Genomic DNA, 20435 nt, shown 5'->3' with positions numbered 1-20435 from the left:
CCAAATGGGACATTAAGCTTGCAGAGGTGTGTGAAGCTAGTCACAAAGGGAAAAGTGGCAAAAAGTGGTTTACCCTTCCTTACCTCAGCAATGCAATCTTCAGTATCAACAGCTGTGTGGTCCAGTGGTTAAAGAAAAGGGCTTGTAACCAGGAGGTCCCCGGTTCAAATCCCACCTCAGCCACTGACTCATTGTGTGACCCTGAGCAAGTCACTTAATTATTATTATTATTTATTACTTAACAGACACCCTTATCCAGGGCGACTTACAATTGTTACGAGGTATCACATTATTTTTACATACAATTACCTATACAGTTGGGTTTTTACTGGAGCAATCTAGGTAAAGTACCTTGCTCAAGGGTACAGCAGCAGTGTTTCTCATCTGGGATTGAACCCACAACCCTCCGGTCAAGAGTCCAGAGCCCTAACCACTACTCCACACTTAACCTCCTTGTGCTCCGTCTTTCGGGTGAGACGTAGTTGTAAGTGACTCTGCAGCTGATGCATAGCTCACACACCCTAGTCTCTGTAAGTCGCCTTGGATAAAGGCGTCTGCTAAATAAACAAATAAATAATAATAATATTAATTTAAAGTTAAAACAAAATGTATCAGGTAAAAGATGTACGATTTTATTTATTATTTTATTTTTAACTCCAAAGCAATTCAATATTCAAATTAGAGGTTATAAAATCATAATTATAAAATAAATATTTCCTCTCACCTTTAACTTTTTATTTCTCATGTCTAGTCAATATTTATTGTTACCTAATTCTACTTTTGCCTAGCCACTTAATGTCCCATTCGAAGATAATTAGCACACACACACCCCTACCTTAAAGTGACCCTTCACGCTTCTGTCAATCAAGGGTGGAGTCCATACTTCAAAATATTATATATGGTGAATCTGCAACCATTCCTACATTTAAAGACATTGAAAAATACTTTGAAATGTTTGTCATTGAACTTTAGTTTCTTTTAGTATTTGTAAAATTGCTGAACTACTGCATCTCCTAGACCACATTCATACCATTTACAATATTAGATAATGCCATTACTACTTTATTTAAAAACATTACAATCTTGTTTTAAATATTTTATGACAGAGGTAATTGTGTTTTATTATGCAATACATCACTGGACAGGGGGACAGCATAAGCTGTAAAACTTTTAAAAGAAAAACCATGCATTTTTAACCTAACAAAATTTGATTCTGCTTCGCATCGACTTTACCTACAGCAAATCATTATTCACTCAGTTTTATTAATAGTGTTTCTGCTTTTAGGTTTTAACTAATCAAGCCCCACTGGAGAAAATCTATTTTTTTTAACAGTGAAGTTTATTTAGTTGTAACAGAGCTATGTGTTGCATTTACTCCACTGGACTCCCACTCTGTAGCTGGGAACGGTTAGTAACTGAGCAGTATAGAAGTATTGCAAAGTAAACCGACATGTATAGATCACACTGTGATTCCTTTCGATACTATTACCTAAATTTGAGCAGCTGCAGGATGTTTTGACAAACTCCAGCACTTCAGGGCATAACAAAGTAAACATGGTCAATTCCATTATTTTACTACTGTACAATTAGGCTAAAAACTCCACAAAAAATAAAAATAAATAAGATACCCTGTTTATAACAAGTGCTTAAATCTAAATTCCCAGTAATTCAACCGACTTGCTCCAAGGCTTAAGTATAGATAACTGTTTCAGTTTCACTGCAGATCTAAGATCTATTATTTCATCAGGTCTGTCTGGCTTTGTTGTTCCTTTGTGTTTTGCATGACCACCTTGGATAACACAACTGCCTTTCTTAATTAATAAATCAAGCTTGCAGAGCAGGCCAGCCACTCCACTATGGAACTCCAATTAGTGAGACAAGGTCATCACTAGAAATTGCTTAATGGTAATTTGTAAGCTTGTCAAAGAGGGGTTGAAAAGTTTAATGGAATACATTATTTGATAGAAGCCTAGGAATTATAATTATTTGTCAAAGTGTACAGCACAAAGCAGCAGTGAGTGAAGCTAGCCCAGTAGTTAATAACATCTACAGCTTTATCATAGCTGGCCTCCCAGCAGCCTTACCTTCCCCACAGACTGGAACAGTTGCTGCAGAGAGTTGACAACAGACACATTTCTTCTCTGCCCATCAGTAAGTGGCCCAATAACCTGGCTGGCATCCCCTTGAGTGGACAGCTGTTAAATATAAAATGATGTAAACATTAGAATCTGCAGTGATGCAGGCAACATGTGAAGCTGCTAATAGGTCAAAAATCATTGTTACATGTTCCCATGTGTTGCTACTGTTTATGTAAGGTGTGCGTATGTAAGCGAGATGGATTTACCAGTGAGCAGGAGGATGATGGGAATTGTAGTTCTGAGAGGTCCATGCAGGTACATGGGAAGCCATCTTGAAGCAGGGAATGCAATTTAAAAGTTTTAAAAAGTGGTCAAAATGTAAAATAAATAAATAAATAAAAACACACACCTTACATAAACAGTTGTAGCAACACACGGTAACACAATAAAATAAAAAGGTCCTTATGTACCCTTTAATGCTCAAATGTCTGATCTATTCATGGGTTCCTTAGACTTTGTATAACAGGGATGAGCAAAGATTCCAAAAAATCGCTGTGCTGCAAAAGCTTAACCCTTCCTCATCTTTCAGCTGACTTCTAAAGTCACCAGCTGACAGTCACATATGTTAGATGGCTCTAACAAGCATTCCACGAACACAGGTTATGAGTAACAGTGCAGAGTTGTCCGAACCTGTGACAACTTTCAAAACCAAGAAGAGGGTTAATTGTATGAAAAATTAATATATGTATTTCAAAAACTTCTATAATTGAGACTGAACGAGGTACCCTGGAGTACCCCCGTGCAAATCTGACATCTTTAATTGAATTATTTATTTTTTGCCCGGGGCACAAATACATACAGCAAAACCACACACAAATTATTTAAAAAAATACCAAAAACGTATGTTTTTACATTTATGTCTATAGTTCACGTGGCATTGCACATCCAGAGTTTGTCTACAAAAACATTTCTTCACCTACCTAAAACATTTTGAAAACTCTAAACCAAAAAATAAGTAGGCTATTTCTCTGCAGTTGCTAAAACACACTAAAACTTGTACACTGTGTTGCTGACAGTTTCCTCTAAAACCATTAGCAAAACACAGTAAATCAGTTCACACTAAATTAAAATAAACTGTATTGCATTTATTTCAGCTATTCATACGATAAATGCTGTATTACTGTAGCGTTATAATAAAACCATGATAAAATTGTCTGATGTTTAAATATTATTATTATTATTATTATTTATTACTTAGCAGACGCCCTTATCCAGGGCGACTTACAATCGCAAGCAAATACAAATACATTCAAGTGTTACAATACAAGTAATACAATAAGAGCAAGAAATACAATAATTTTTGTTCAAGTGTGACAAACCACAATTCAATAATACAGCAGAGATAGTTACATCAGGATATGAGTAAATAGTGATAGTTACATCAGGATATGATTAAGTACAAAATACTACAGGTTAAACACTTGGCAGATTACAATATTCTGAAGTACAGGATTAAATGCAGTAAAATAGGGGACAGATAAGAGCAAAATAAAGCACATTTAAATGAAGGGTGATAGTGTCCCAGGATACAACAGAGGAGTTCTACAGGTGCTGTTTGAAGAGGTGAGTCTTAAGGAGGCGCCGGAATGTGGTCAGGGACTGGGCAGTCCTGACATCTGTAGGAAGGTCGTTCCACCACTGCGGAGCAAGGGTGGAGAAGGAGCGGGCTCGGGAGGCAGGGGAGCGTAGCGGAGGTAGAGCCAGTCTTCTAGTGCAGGCGGAGCGGAGAGGTCGAGTGGGGGTGTAGGGAGAGATGAGGGTCTGGAGGTAGCTGGGTGCAGTCTGGTCAAGGCATCTGTAGGCTAGCACAAGAGTCTTGAACTGGATGCAAGCAGTGATTGGGAGCCAGTGGAGCGAGCGGAGTAGTGGAGTAGCGTGGGCGAAGCGAGGCAGAGAGAACACCAGGCGGGCAGCAGAGTTCTGGATGAGCTGGAGCGGACGGGTGGTGGACGCAGGGAGGCCAGCCAGGAGGGAGTTGCAGTAGTCTAGGCGGGAGAGTACCAGGGCCTGGACCAGGAGCTGGGTGGCATAGTTGGTGAGGAAGGGTCGGATTCTTCGGATGTTGCTCAGGAAGAATCGGCAAGTGTGTGCCAGAGTGGAGATGTGCTGGGAATAAGAGAGGCAGGGGTCCAGGGTGACTCCAAGGTTCTTAGCGGAGGAAGAGGGAGAGAGTGTGGTAGATTCCAGAGGAACAGAGATAGAGAGATCAGAGGAGGGGGAGGTGGAGGGAAAGAAAAGGAGGTCAGATTTAGAGAGGTTGAGTTTGAGGTGATGCGAGTGCATCCAGGAGGAAATAGCAGACAGACAGGTAGAGATACGGGAGGAGATGGTGGAGTCAGAGGTGGGGAAGGAGAGGAAAATCTGAGCATCATCAGCATAGAAATGGTATGAGAAACCATAGGATGCGATGAGGGGGCCCAGGGAGCGGGTGTAGAGAGAGAACAGGAGAGGACCCAAGACTGACCCTTGGGGGACTCCAGTTAAGAGTGGGTGAGGTGTGGAGGTTGCTCCACGCCAGGTTACCTGGTAAGTGCGGTTGGAGAGGTAGGAGGAGAACCAGGCCAGAGCAGTGCCAGAGATCCCCAGGTCAGCAAGAGATGATAGTAGAATAGAGTGATCAACAGTGTCAAATGCAGCAGAGAGGTCGAGGAGAATTAGGACAGAGGAGAGAGAGGCAGCTCGGGCACACTTAAGTGAGTTGGTGACAGACAGGAGGGCGGTTTCAGTGGAGTGAGCAGAGCGGAAGCCAGATTGGAGAGGGTCAAGCAGAGAATGGTTGGACAGGAAAGCAGAGAGCTGGCGGTGTACAGTCCGCTCGAGGGTTTTGGAGAGGAAGGGTAGGAGGGAGACAGGACGGTAGCTCTGGAGGGAGGTGGGGTCGAGGGTAGGTTTTTTGAGGAGGGGAGTGATAGAGGCTTTTTTGAAGGCAGAGGGAAATATGCCAGAAAGTAGAGAGGTGTTGAGGAGTGAGGAGATGAAGGGGAGTAGAGCAGGAGCAGCAGCTTGAAAGAGGTGAAATATAAATAAAAATGATGCTTCACTGATGGTGAAGATAACAGCCTTGATACAAGTTATGCTGTCAAGTCTGTATATCTTCAGCTAACTTCTGCTCTTTCCATCGGTTTTTCATTTTTTTCTTGATGGGTGTAGTGAGTTGTATTACGTGTATGTTTTAGCAGCAAGTACCTATTTATGCACAAATCTGGTTTTGTTTTTTTTATTAGTTATGCTGGAGCCATGTGGAATCTTCTAATGTTCTCAAGATATAAAATGAACAAGGAGATACCAGGGTACTGCTTCTACCCCCAATTTACTTTGTACCCTTAAGATCCGGAAAGGTTTCAAGTTTGTGAAAGATGACTAAAGCAGCTTTTGAATTTTAAAAATAAAAACGAATATAAAACTATATAATTTAAAGATTCTGACCGTGAATGATAAAACTCACAAGGTGTAGCAATCTTCAGTTTCAGTAGAAGCTACTTAACAACCCATCACATATGTTCCTTTTTAAGCCTTAACGAAATGAACCATTTCATCCTGACAGCATCAGGAAAGTATATCACAGCCAAAAGATGAAAAACATACTTTATTTCTAGATTTAATAATAGTATGATGTCACACGTTGAGGTTCGTGCTTTGTTTCGTCTGTTAGATTTTATATTCTCTATAGTTAACACACATATTCTAGCACTTGCTCACTGCACTCTAGTTAAAGAAAAAAACATAATGGTCTTATCACTGAGATGAGCATCTACTGTTTGCTAGCACAAGCATTAGGAGGAATGACTTTTATAAACTGTAGTGATAACTAAAGTAATTAAATTTGTTCTCAAGACACTGTGTACTAAATTTCCAATGATCCATGCCAATGTAAATTTGCTACATGAACAATATTCTTCTGTCTGTTTATATTGTCATTATCATTCATTTTATCTACATTTAACATAAAACCTGACTTTTATCCCTAAAATAACCAAATACATTTCCAAAAAAAACAAACAAGTAAAAACACTACTGTCTTTGCATACCAAATGACTTCTGTGTGACAGTGCTCATAGTACCCATCTCTATTTGTATATTCAGTGATATTACCTTGGGTGAAATATGAAAATGAGAAACTAGCTTATTTAAAAAAAAAAGTAGAATTACTACTGTGGTGTCATTCTTAATTACTGTGCCTCTGTATATTACTAGTTCAAACCCAGCATAATTATTAGGAAACAAATGTCTAGCAGCAGTACCAGACTATGAATGACCTTGCCCAAAATAAAACATTTGAAATGTGCAGGGAGAGACAGGAGTCTAAATAATGATGCACTTTGTGGTGGACCATGCGTGCTTTTCTTTTTCTTCCTAAATTCTTACAGTATTTAGATCCATTACTGTTTAAATAATTTAAATGGACCAGTCTATACAGTAGGAGAGGTACTCCCATATTATGAGATACATCGCTGAGAACTGCATTAGGGGTATTTACTTCTAAAGTATTTATTTCATTTTAAGTACCTCTGGTATCAGTGTGAAAAGCCCTGTTGACCAGCGACATGTAATCCCTACTACATGAGATATAATCTGATCCCTTACAAAGTGTTTACAGATTATCCCCTTGGTTGGATTTGAAACCAGGATTATTATGACTGAATATTCTGGAAGCATTACTTCCCCTTTAAAGGTACTCATGGGGTTAGGTACTCATGGGGTTTTTTAATTTATTTATTTACGGACCATTTTTTGCCAATATATTAATAGCACCATTTTAAAAAAAGAGCATTGAAATGACTTTTTTTCATTTTTATGTATAAAAACCATTAGATTTTCTCTCGTTCTAAACCTTTCCTAAATCACAGAAAGACAAATGAGCGAACGGGTCCTGTTATAGACCTGACTGATACATCAGCAGGCTGCAGACTGTATCATCTTATTTTGCTTTATAGCCCTTGAGGTGGTTGCACTGGCTGGCACAGCAGCTCCCAGCCAGTTATCTGATTTTAACCTCAAAATAAATGTAATTGTCTTTGTTGTTTCAGAAAGACTGTGAGCTGCTGTGCAATATAAAGCTTGTTAAGCGTCATTCTCTTTTCAAGCACCTGACAAGCCCAGCCATTAGAACACAGAACAGACACCCTCACCTGGAGCTGTCAGCCCGCTCACAGCTTGAGATATGTTCTGAATAACAATTCACTTGTCTTGCGACTACTGTAACTGGACAATAACTTTCTGGCCAACGCTGGAAGTGACCTGAGCATACTTATTACCATGATTACCTGGTTCACTCACTGTATGATCAGCATTCAATATCTTATTGGGAAGTCTTCAAATGAAAATTGCTAGCACTGCATCTTTTTGCTGCCTTAAAGATAGGTCACAGGTGGCTATTCCCATGACAGCTGGTCTTTGCACTTTCTTGCAAACAAACAGAATACATGTATGTGATGGGAACCTGTTTAATGCAAAGGATGTTGAGTGAGTGAGAGGACACACAAGCTAGAAAGATGACTGCTTTACATTTGAAAGTGAATTAGAAATGAGAGTTCTGAACAAAAGCAAGGCTGAAATGATTTATGAGCTATTAGCAGTTGTAGATGGCAGCGGTGGCAGCTGATTTGAAGTTATAAACACCAGCAAAAATGAAAACAAATGAAGAAAAAGCAACGTAAATGCTAGTGGATTGAATTTAAGACAGTTACAGAGCTGTCAAACCAGATGCTTTAACAAAAAAAAAGAAATTTATAAAATATATATGTGCCCTATACACTAAGCGATCTTTTACGGTTCAATATTCTGCAATCCTCCCTGAAATGCAGACTTCACGTTAAGCAGTTAATTGTATGTATGTATACTTTAAGTGAGCTGGGCTGAGTTGAATGGGGGACGGAGGGGGGTCATCAAGCCCTCTTGGGCTAGTCGACGAAACACAGAGGATGGAAGGTGCCCACTTGAAGACCCCAGAGGTGTACCCTACTTCGCTCAATCCAGACGATTGTCATGCTGATGCACTGGGGAGAACGCACTATGGTTGATCCCCAGAGCCAGCATCGCAGCCGTTGTGTGTGCTGATGCGCCAGGGAGGCAAATAAGCTGATCCCTGGAGCCAGCATTACACTTCGCCATCAACACCAGACAGAAGGATATCTACATCATCACATGGAAGGAAACGCAAATGGATGGAGACACAGATGGATCACATTAGTTTACTGTAAAGCTACGTCTTAGTTGGTGCTTATCTTGGCGATAGCCGAGTTCAAATCAGCATGAAGTTTTAACATCTACTCTCGTGTAATGGAAATCATTAAAACTAAAGAAAAACATTGCAAAATTACAACTGAATCTAGCAAAGAGATTTCAAAATCACACAGATAAGAATGACGGCAGAATGTTTTGTTAATAGGCTAACTATTGATTCAGTAATACCCGTTATATACTTAACTCATAATTGTATCATTCTTTCATTTGTTTTCAAAACAATTCTCTCATCAACCCTTTTATAACCAGAACATGTGGCTGTAGTAATCTAGGATTAGAAAACCTCTACACTGATATACTGTCAATTAAAAACAAAACAAAAACACAAGATAGTGGTAGGTATTTATGCTATGTTACTTTGACTGAATAATTGAACCAGAAGACAGAGGGAGAAAAAGGACACAGTCACTTAAAATGTGTGTGCTCATACAAAACAGAACCCTCTTCATTAGGAGCACTTGAAATGGATAGCGACTTACAAGTTGTTCCGATTTGACACAGAACAGCTGGATGGTTTTTGCTGAATTTTTCGCCACAGCTAAACTCAAATTTGGATCCACAGCAGCCACGTTCCGTTCACTGAAAGTTAAAACAGACACATGCCAAAACAAAGTTCAGTGAACACATACCAGATCAGTTATAATGCTCATTATATATACATTCTTCTTTGCCAATTTCCATTCTAACACAAAGGTTTTCAAAACTATGCTTTTAAAAAATTAACAAACATAACCATTGCAATATTAAAGGGTGTTCATGTAACACTGGTGCTTTTGTGTACATCTACATTGCCAACAGCAACACACACATTCAATACATTTTGTTGCTAATGTTTGATAAAACAAAACAACAACAAAAAAATGATTCTTGGATTTCTACTGCTAAAGAATACAAAGTGTAGAGTAGTGGTTAGGGCTCTGGACTCTTGACCGGAGGGTCGTGGGTTCAATCCCAGGTGGGGGATACTGCTGCTGTACCCTTGAGCAAGGTACTTTACCTAGATTGCTCCAGTAAAAACCCAACTGTATAAATGGGTAATTGTATGTAAAAAATAATGTGATATCTTGTAACAATTGTAAGTCGCCCTGGATAAGGGTGTCTGCTAAGAATAATAATATCAAATCATTTTGCTAATTTCAAACATGGACATGAACAAAACCTTATCTTTTTAAAAAAAGACAATCTTTATTTCTCACTGATAATTATTTTACTAGGCTTACACATTTAAATGATTGTGTGTTTAAAAGTTATAGATTACTTATTTGTATATTGTTTTTGTATAAAATGTGGAAAATGAGGTGATGTCATTTATTAATTTATATACACCCTTACAGGTTGCTGGACTTTGTTCCAAGCACTTCATACAGTGTAGAGAGGTGGTTATTCCATACCTTGATATTGTTTTAATGATGCTCTCAAGCTCATCGCTGGAAGGAGGATTGTGTCCCCAGGAGGGAAGACGAAGTTGATGGGGTCAAACAGGCGGGAGAGTGACTTGGATAGGTAAGCTGCTTCATACGGCTGGAGGGAGTCCTTCAGAGCTTTCTCTGGACTAAAAACAAAAAACACATATTGAATGCCACCTTGAATTGTACTAGTGGTGTTCAAGGATTTCATACAGTAATAATTTATATTAACGATTTATGTTGCCACACACAACACTATTAGGCTTCTGTTGCTCGATCAGCCTTGTAAGCCTATCAAACTATAAGATGAAAGAAATTATTACAGACTTTTATGCCACACATCTTCCACAGACAAACATTTCAAGGGGTTTTTAAATCAGGAAGTCTGAGCGAAAAAACAGAACTTTTTTCTTTTCTTTTAAACAATCAATCAATCAAACAAACAAAAAAATCATTACTCAGCCATGAAAATAGCTGCACTTCCAAAGCTAAATATATTAAAGCAAATGACTACTGTATTAGGCTGAACCAAATCAATTCTTGGATTATAGACTTGTATTTGTGATACCAAACCAAGCAAATTATCCAATATAATACTTACAGTAATTCATGTGTGAATAGAAAATAATATAATCTCTACATCAAGCATGTTAACTAACTTCAACGACGTAGGTTGTAGGGAAATAAACAACAACTTTATCTTCTAATTATTAATACGTGTGACAACTTTAGGTTGGCTCAGAGAGCATAATAGCTACATGTTTTCACAATATACAAATGACAATTAAATGTTATTTGGTCTGCATCATTACACGAAGTACCATTTTAAGTATATATTTCAGGGAAATATTGAATATAAAAATAAAAAACACATAGTATTTTATAATTCAGTTTATCTCTGATACAACAAGGTGTGCACTGCAACTTTATTTCTGGTAATGAAATGATTTAACCATCTCATAAAACCCGAGTGATTCACATTCAGACCCCTTCCCATATAATTCAGAATAAGATTATATTATTCTAGTTTTTTGTTGTTATCATAAATGCATTTACCTATTAGATGGAGTATTTCTCAAAAAAAGTAAGCAAGATGGCAAATGAATATCCTGCATGCTAAAATGAACCAACACTGTCACAGGTTTTAAATTGGATTTGTGTCTAGATTCTGTGCAGGCCAGTTAGTCATTGTCGGCTCCCGATCAGTGGCTTTTCCTCTTTAAATAGCACTTAGTACTGCAGTGTGTTTTGGACCATTATTGAGCTGAAAGTAAATTCATGGTCCAAATGACTCCCTTCCATGAAGTGAATATTTTTTTGGGTGAGTTTTTAACATGAATTATCTTGCATAGCAAGCTTTGCCACAGACAGCACCAAAATATGTTTTACACATCCACAACGTTAAGGCCAAATCTATTCTATTTCACTCCACTGGACCTGTTGTTCTTGGGGGTTTTATCTTTTTACACAAACACAAGGAAGAATTATGACAGCGTGAAATAGATTTCACTGGGTCCATTATGGAGAGTTTGAAATCAAGACTTCATGTTAAAATATCCCAGTACCACAAAAGGGCTCAATTTCATCACATAGGTTGCAAATACACAAATGGATTGATTTCTGTTTCTTGTAAAAGCAGTTTTACGTTCTTGATGAATGAAATGACCCCCCAGGGTTTTGATTTGCAATATGTCTAAATATAGAAGCATTCAGCTTCATGTACAGTATCAGGTGGGCAGCTGCTGCAGAAACACACTTGCAGGAATCCAATGGGGTAACAGTTATCCTGAAAGGCGACACTTTAAAATGGAAGGCCGCTCTTGGACTTAAGATGTTCTTTTGTGTCCCTGGGTGATAGAGATGGGGAAGGATGTGGCTGTCAGACTGGCTGCCAGCCAATTCTAATGCTTTCTGTGATTTATTGAGAATTAGTACCTTAAACTTCTTCTCAAACAGTATATACAATGTGTTTGGATAGAATACATTATGTACAGGAAAAGACTAAACCCAGTAAATTGCATTGGATTGGTAAGAATTAATTCCCGACATGACATTTATTTAATTTGTTCTATCTATCACTTCCCTGTTTGTAGGAATCGGGCAGCTCTTGGATAAACCCTGCTTAGGACCTGAGAAACAGTTTTTTGTTTTATTTCACCAGCCACTCTTCCAATTTTGAATGGATTTCTGTTGACTGGCTCTTGCTGGGGTGGGGTGATGTTAAGCACAGGGGAAATGAGTCAGGGACAGTAGTCGGTATTTTCTCATGAACTTTGGGGCTTAGAAGTTATGGTCTAAGGAGTTTTCATTAACAGCTTGCTCATCGGCTGGGGTGATAAATGTATATTTTTGCCTTTATAATGATACAGTGTGCGTGTGTATATATACTTAATATGAAAAAGCTACTAGATTTAGGGCCGGACCAAATCAAAGTTAGCACTTAGCGAACGAGGACGCGAAAGTATTCGCGGTAATAAAACACAAGAAAAATTCCAAGCGAAATCTCGCTGAACCAAAACAAACCCCTTTCGCCCTTCAAAAAGCAGCTATCGCTTGTTGACTACAAGTGGCTTGAGAAGAGGGAGTGGTTTGCTAATCGCCCGACCAAATCTACTCAATTCCAGCTATAAATCAAATCGCAAGACTTCCGCAGGACCGGATTTTATAGTCAACTTCAAACTTGTTGAAAGCTGTTGCTTATTAAGCAAATAGTAAAAAAATAACACTAAACAACCTGGTATTTGCAAAAAAAAAAAAAACAGAACAAGACGCTCCACTGACCTCATATATCGAACACTTGCACACAACACTGAATAATTTTAAATTAATAATTTACAGTATCAAATTAGTATATGTATTATTCCTATTATTATCATAATATATGTTGTGTTTGTTGCACCCTTAAACCAAACACGCGCACGTTTTCTTTTTTTTTTTTTGCCACAGTTCGAGTTAAATGTTCAATAAAGCAATACATATTATTTCTTTAATACGTACAAACAATAAACTCTTTACTACTCACGGAGAGATTTGCTTGCTCTTTCAGTGATGGTAAAGCTTTTTAGATATATTTTCTTTTATTTCTTATCTTTGTAGTGAGCTACAACTACGGAGGTACGCTTTTTTTTTTTGTCCATGGACATATTCACACGTCATCTATGAGGTCACCTACCTCTGTTCAAATTATTCATTTCTTAAAGGCACAGTGCTCCATTACATTGAACTTCGATCAAACTCAAGGCTAACAAATGTAAACAAACTAGAATACTAATAAAGAACGTATGAATGTTTGAACCACTTTAAAGATACTACCTTTTAGTTTTGTAGTTGCCAATCCTTAGATGTAATGTAAGTATGCAAGAGGTATTCTTTTCCTCTTACCAAGGGGTCTGATTAAAAATAGATCTTTGCCAGTAGTCTGTTCTCTTCTGGCCTTCCTTCTTAGAGATTACAACATGTGTGTACATATAGTTGCATTGTTGTATACAGAGCAGCAGTAGTGAAAGCAATGGGAGTTGTAACGGATTCCTTACAGAGAGTCTACAATCAAATCAGTTTTTGTTCCTCACCTTGTGGGTGAAGCAGTTATACTCCTATGGTAGGTCATTGTGTCTACACAAACTTTTTGCACTGTAGTAAATGTTGCAAAAAAGACAAGTATAAAACAGGACTTCTGTCAATATGATTTCCCAAAATGCCCTAGAGGAACCGTACTTTAAGGGCACAATACTGAAAATAGCGTATGAAACAAATGAATACTGTTTCTAGGCTGTCAGATAACAAGTTTATCAATGAGCTTGACCTCTTTAGTAAGATTTATTTTATTTTACTTGTTTTAATAAAAATGTAGGCAAAAATACACGTAACCTTGTGACAGAGAGCGAATGAATCCTAATCAACAATCTCGCTCCCAACCTGTGAGGGCGCTGTATGACCGGAGCAGAGTACCCCGGAATGGATGGTTCGGCAGTTCATTCCAGGGTCAGTCGGAAGCCGGCCATCCAGGAAGGGGGCGGGGCCACGATACCAGAAGTCAGCGCCTGAATGCGGTAGGCGATGTACCAGTCACGGATTGGAGGAGACGTGATTGGCCACGTCACCGAAAGAGGGAGTGCCAGAGGGTATTTAGGGGAAATGGCCCCAGTGATCTGTTCTTTGGCTATGGTTAAGGTTAGGATTCATTGAGAGAACAGACATAATTAATAAGTAGAGTGAGTGTACACATGTATCTGAATACTGTAGGTATTAGCTCTAAAGTGATCACATACATTCATAACAGCAAGCCTACTAAAGGGACTGTGTAAATCATGTGATGTGAGGCTCACTGCATCTCCCAAAGATTGGCAAAATTATGGTCTTTTAGGGACTAATTAAAATTGGTGTAATTGAATTTCTTTAATTAGAAACCTAATTTAAATAAATGTTTCAATATCAATTTAAATATTAAGTGGTTTCTGAGAAATAGAGAAGCCTTCACACTGTATTAAAAAAAAAAAACCCTCTTACTCATAATCTTGTTTCTTCTGCATAAAAATATCCTGCATATCCACATCAATCAATTCAGGGGGCAGATCTGTGTTCCCATTGCCAGTCAGAGTGCCCTGAATGCTCTGGCTGTATTGCTTAAGATGCTTCTACAGATCATTGTACAGTCTCAGCAGCTTTGGGTATTCTCCTTCCAACGCCTGCTTCAGAAATGAGGATGCTTAAAAAATAATAAATAAATAAATAAATAAATAAATGTCCAGTTAACAAATCTCCTCTAAAATAACCACACAAACAGAGGTTATAATGTAAGTCATCTCAGGTCATTAATTGATTTTGTGTTGTCCAGGCAGCTATAGGGGAGGAAAAATACATGTAATCACATCCCAGATTTAACTGATATCTGACAGCTTGAATTGAATTCATGGAACCCAGTCATTTAAATACTGCTATATAGATTAAGTAAAAATACAAGGCAAAGTCAAATCGAAGTTGAATTTATTGCACAGATAAAGGCATGATTTAAAAACCTTCTACTTGACATTTATAGTCTTACCTCAGAAAATTATGATTGAGGATTTAAAGTTATGGATGAACTAAGTACGTCATTCCACTCAAAGCGAGAAGAAACAGATACCTGAAATCTCACACTCAACTATCTTTACAATTTACAAGGAAAACTATGCTATTCATAATACTGTGGAAGGCATTAGACAAAGCATTAAAACAATGTTGACAATTTATAGTTTTACCTTAAATTATCATGGAGCATATAAAGTTATGGATGACATATTGGAACTATTCACATAAGTTTAATTAAAAAACAGTATTTGAATGTCTCATGAGTTAAACTTTGTAAATAGGGCTCAATATACCAAATGAGAGTAGTTCTTAAAACACAGGACTAGTAAAACTACCAGTTTGAGTCATTCCATATTTTCCGGTGTATTTCAGACTCGGCACTGAAACTCCTGACTTTCTCCTTCCAAGTTGACAGACTCGCTCCTCAAAAATGTAACCCCAACCCCCCAAAAAACAAATTCCCAAAATCTTTAAAAACTGTACAAATACTGCACTAATGCAAATAAAGAAATGATAATATTGTATTCTTTAGTGATCACCTTGATATAACTCTCTCCAAACACAGAATATTGTATTATTGTTATTTAGATTTACCTTCCAAAAATTCTGTTAACAGATAGGTAAATTAGTAGGTTAGGTTGAGGTGTGCCAAGAAACCCTGAAGATCAAGAATCCAGTCACAAACCAAAAAATGTAAATAAATTATTGAAAACCAGGACTTATTGGTCACATGTGTCTGGCAATTCTCAAGTAGGCTACAATTAGCTGCCCCGATATTCAAGCTACTGCTTGCCAATTGACCTTTGAGGTGCCGGGAAACCAACGAAGTACAAAAAGCTTGAGAACATGCAAACTCAAGCTGGGCAGTAAAATTGCTATGTGTATTCTTACACATTACATCCTTAATTCATATTTTTTCAATGCGTAAAACACCTAGTACGCAGCTTATCTGAAGCGCTGACTGGCACTATAAAATGTAGCTTAGTTGTAAAATCTCCAAGTTAAAGGTTTGGCTGAAACAAACCATTTACACAATTTAATTCCATCTGTGTACAAATTGCCAATGTTTCCTGTTACGTGCACTGCTAATAAACAGAGGATTCCGAATAATCTACAGTGCAGGGGATATGTCATAACCCATGCGCATCACTTATTTCTCTAGGGAGTAGCAACTCGAAACTATGACGTATCTATGCAAAAATAAACTCAATATTTTTTTTTAAATAAAATTCCAATCAAAACCTGATAGCAAGACAAAAACATGGATTTGGAGGCTCAAACACGATTTGAAAAGCACTGAATCTCTTGCTGTCAGCTCAAGGGAAGACTACTCTCTTATTTTTAATAAACCATTAAATCTGCGTTCTTGTGGCAAATAAACTGATTTGACACGTCAACGGCAACCTCTTCCCTCCTTGACATTTATTCATGCCAAATAAAAGGGATTCAACCACAACAATAAAACTAGAAATTCAATTTGCTGTTCTTTGTTTGCTGAGGTAGATTGAACACCTGAGGCTAAACTGGAAACTGCAACACCTCATGAATCATTTCATTACTCTCAGATATTTGCCATGAACAAAATATTTTAAAAGGTTCTAGTTTCAAATATGAAAAAAAACACAGCTGGGGAACATAAATTATACATTAAAAGTGGCGATTTTGACATCCCTTAAGTAATCAGATAATGTGATGCATTTCATCCTACTACATGTTCAAATTTTATATGGAAAATACATGCAGTTGAAGAGAAAAGATTTAAAAAAAAAAACTTAACTTGAGTAAAGCAGTCAATTAAAATATTAAAATTGACGGTTTAAGTCACATACTGTATACTCTACTTTAAAAATGAACCAAATCCATTTTTAAACTGTTCAGTATTTCTATATATACTATTGATAGTCACATGAGGATATTTTTACCCAGAGGTATAGATAGTATTAAAAATAAAAAACACAAAACAGTTTCCATGAAGGATGGAAATAATGGCTTGGTCTGCATGCAGTACCTACTGAGTCAGGCAGCATTGCCAGAATTGACTAAGGGCAGAAGTGTGGAGTAGTGGTTAGGGATCTGGACTCTTGACCGGAGGGTCGTGGGTTCAATCCCAAGTGGGGGACACTGCTGCTGTACCCTTGAGCAAGGTACTTTACCTAGATTGCTCCAGTAAAAACCCAACTGTATAAATGGGTAATTGTATGTAGATATAATGTAATTGTATGTAATAATGTGATCTCTTGTAACAATTGTAAGTCGCCCTGGATAATGGCACCTGCTAAGAAATAAAATAATAATAAAACTAATAACAAATGACTCCTTGTAAGTAAAAAAAAAAAAAATCATGCATGCCATCTCATTTTATCAGTTACATGTTTATTGGCATTACTGTATGTACATTATAAGTGTAGTCACTTCTCATTTAAGGAACAATACAAAAAAAAGTGATGTTCTGGTTAAAAGTGTCTTCTCTCTCCCTCCATCATCTTCCAGCTTTCAAGTATACTGAACTAAGCTTAAGTGACTTCAATAATAAAGCTATGCCCTGACCATCTGGTCTCTCAGGCATGTCAACATTCTGCTGCCTATTGCACATACACAAAGTGAAATCTTAAAACTCTACAAAACAAGCTAAAAACATCAGAAAAATAATGGAGAAAACAATATTACACTGCATACAAACAAATACAGAACACATTATTACTGTACATATAAAAAGGGCACATTCATAACAATGAACTGGGATTTACAGTAGCAGTAATAGTAGTTGTCATCATAGTAGTAGTATTTAAAGAAATTAGATAAAAGGTGTTTTTATGAGCAGTCACTTTTGAGACACAGCATGGTTTAATTAATAATCTACAAAAGATTTACACAACCAAATCAGTTTTGACCTCAACTTTGCAGTGGAACTGAATTCCTACAGTTTTGTTTCCCCAGTTGTTTAAGTAGACCCAGATGCAGTGTGAAAGGTCTTTATGAATTAATGTACATCTCAAGGCACTGAAAGTATGAAGTATTGAGTTGTATACCTCAGCCAACACAGAGAATTATGGATTAGGGTTAAAGAAACATAGATTCTAGGGAATTCGATCTAAAATTACTAAGGCTGTCAAACTGCCATGTTGAGCTGCGTCAAACTAATAGAATGCTGAAAGAATGGGAGGAGCTGAATAGTAACAGCTGGACGTTTTGATTCAGGACACGCCATTGCATACAAAACAGCACAGCTCAGTCAGCCAACTATGACGTAATCTAACCACTCCCTTCTCGCAGCTCACAAATCAGAAAGGAAGGAAGGACGCACTGCAATTAGGAAAAGAAAAGCAAAAAAAATAAATTCACACACTTCTTTTTTCTTTATTGCCTGGATGAAACACAGAAATCAGACACTTTTTTTCTGCTACACATGCACAATGATTCTGTCTATACAGAAAAATCAAATACTTTGTAGTTCTGAACATGGGCAATTACATATACAGAATTATACTTACAGTTTGGAGCCTTTCGGAACTCAATAGAAAGGATCTATGTGACAGCATTCCAAAATGTACACAAGATGTCTGCTTGGCCATCCTATAAAATAAAATAAAATGTCAATGTAATGGAAATTTTTTACAAAATTGCATTTAATAAAATAACTAATGAACAAGTCTACAGAAGGTTTCTATACACCGCCTCCAGTATTCACAACTCAATACTGTATGCTTTATCTTAAAGAGTTAGTAGCGGGGTTCCGAAAAAATTTAGCATTATAGGTACCCACATGTTGCTACAACTGTTTAAATAATGTACCTGGAATTTTGTTTTTGATTGCTAACACCCTGACAACTTTTTACACTTATAACTTTAAAGTGTTTCAAAGCTCTTTTCAAAATGGCTGCTCTAGTGCACTGGGGTTTGAGATCTGTCCTCTAAATCACTGCAGGAAGAGCGATTTAAAAAACAAACAAAAACAAAACACGTAACGCTACATTTCTCTGAACCCCACTACTTACACTTTAATAGCACTGGAAATATTATCATTGGCAAGGAACTTTGTACTGTTGAAAATATTGAGGTTCCTTGCTTGTATTGTCTAGTCCAATTTGGAATATGAAGATATTTTAAAGACCACACTGCTGCTGCTTCTTGGTACCTGTAATTGTAATCACTTCAAATGGTCTCTCTAGACTTTCACCTTTACAGACTTGGAAAAGAAAACCAATCAACAGCCCTTTTATATATCAAGGTAGAAACGCCAAATACAATCCCATTACAGAAACAAGCTTGTATAAATAACATTGCGAGATAAGCTGCTTAGGTAGGGAAGACTATTCAGTGCTTCCTTATAGAATACCCCACTGCAAAATGTCAAGATGCATTTTGAAGAATGTTTACAGGTTATTGTAATAATCCATCATCAGCCCACTTTGTGATTGGTGCATTCATCCTAGTGCTGAAAACACATACATTTGGAATATACTGGTATGAGGTCATCTGTCAAGGAGACCCTGGTGTCCTTTCCTGTAGCGCACAAAATAAATTAAGCAATTTTATATTTTTTGCAAACACAAACAAGATCATTTGTCTTAAATAATGGATGCTACATAAGATTGAGGCTTGTTTAGATCTCAGCAATTAACATGTGTTTTCAGGGGAGACCCATAATGCTTGTAAGGACACATTTTCCTTTATTATGGGATGTTTGTTAAACACTTATCAAATTACGTAAACATATCCTAGCTCATTACAATACTTCTGTGGTGTATGTGCAGTGACCTTGTGTTACCATGCAAACCACTAAAAAGGCTCATGAAATATAAATAGCAGACTCACACACTTGCCAGGCATGTTGGCAATTATTAAGCATGGGAGGAATTGTAATGCTACAACCATTAAAATAAAGCATAAATCACAATCGAGGTGATCAAAAGAAACTAGGGCTGTACCAAGGATGTCACCAAAGAACAAAGCCATTTGCTATTTAAACACACACGTATCACTGTCATTTAAAATGCAATTCCCTACAGTAAGAGCAGCCTGGTTAAATGAGTTATGGGATGCACTGGATTATCATTTCAACGGTGCGGCAAATCATCCTCCATCAGCTGCCTGCCGCTCTGGAGCAGTGGATGAAGGTCACTGCCTTCCCAAAGATAACCTCGACGTATACCTCTTGGAACAAAAGGAGATCCTTTAAAGGCTTGGCAAAAGAGACATGCTTCTTTACAAAGAATCTAGCTGTGTTGCAACAGTATATACCGTTGGGCAATCGCTGTCACAGAGAGGGAGAAAAAAAAAAACCTTTCTTTATTTTTTTCATTATATTCGGTGTGCTTGAAGAACACAGGTAGCTCAACTGCTGTCACTACAATTTACTTTAATTTGCTTTAACCTTGACTGAAGCAAGTCAACAGGTCTTTTAAAAAGAGGAGATCCTCATGTTGTAGATAGAGGAAGGTTCAGTGAGTGCTGTAATTCTTCACTAATGAGGATGGTCGAACAATTTCCTTATATCAATTTGAATCTACTTAGAAACACAATGTAATTTTGCACAGTGTGATTAAAAGGTGCATTAAAAATGTTTCCTCACTGAATATGA

At 37.4% G+C, this 20435-nt stretch overlaps 1 pseudogene; it reads right to left on the bottom strand.

Annotated features, from left to right (window-relative positions):
• LOC117420088 (conserved oligomeric Golgi complex subunit 5-like) overlaps positions 1-20435 on the bottom strand; it is a 109689-nt pseudogene that overhangs the window by 20500 nt on the left and 68754 nt on the right.

Source organism: Acipenser ruthenus, chromosome 14 (genome assembly GCF_902713425.1).
Source record: "Acipenser ruthenus chromosome 14, fAciRut3.2 maternal haplotype, whole genome shotgun sequence".
Taxonomy (NCBI): Eukaryota; Metazoa; Chordata; class Actinopteri; order Acipenseriformes; family Acipenseridae; genus Acipenser; species Acipenser ruthenus.
Note: the sequence above shows the minus strand (reverse complement) of the source record. Positions and strands in the feature narration are given on the sequence as shown.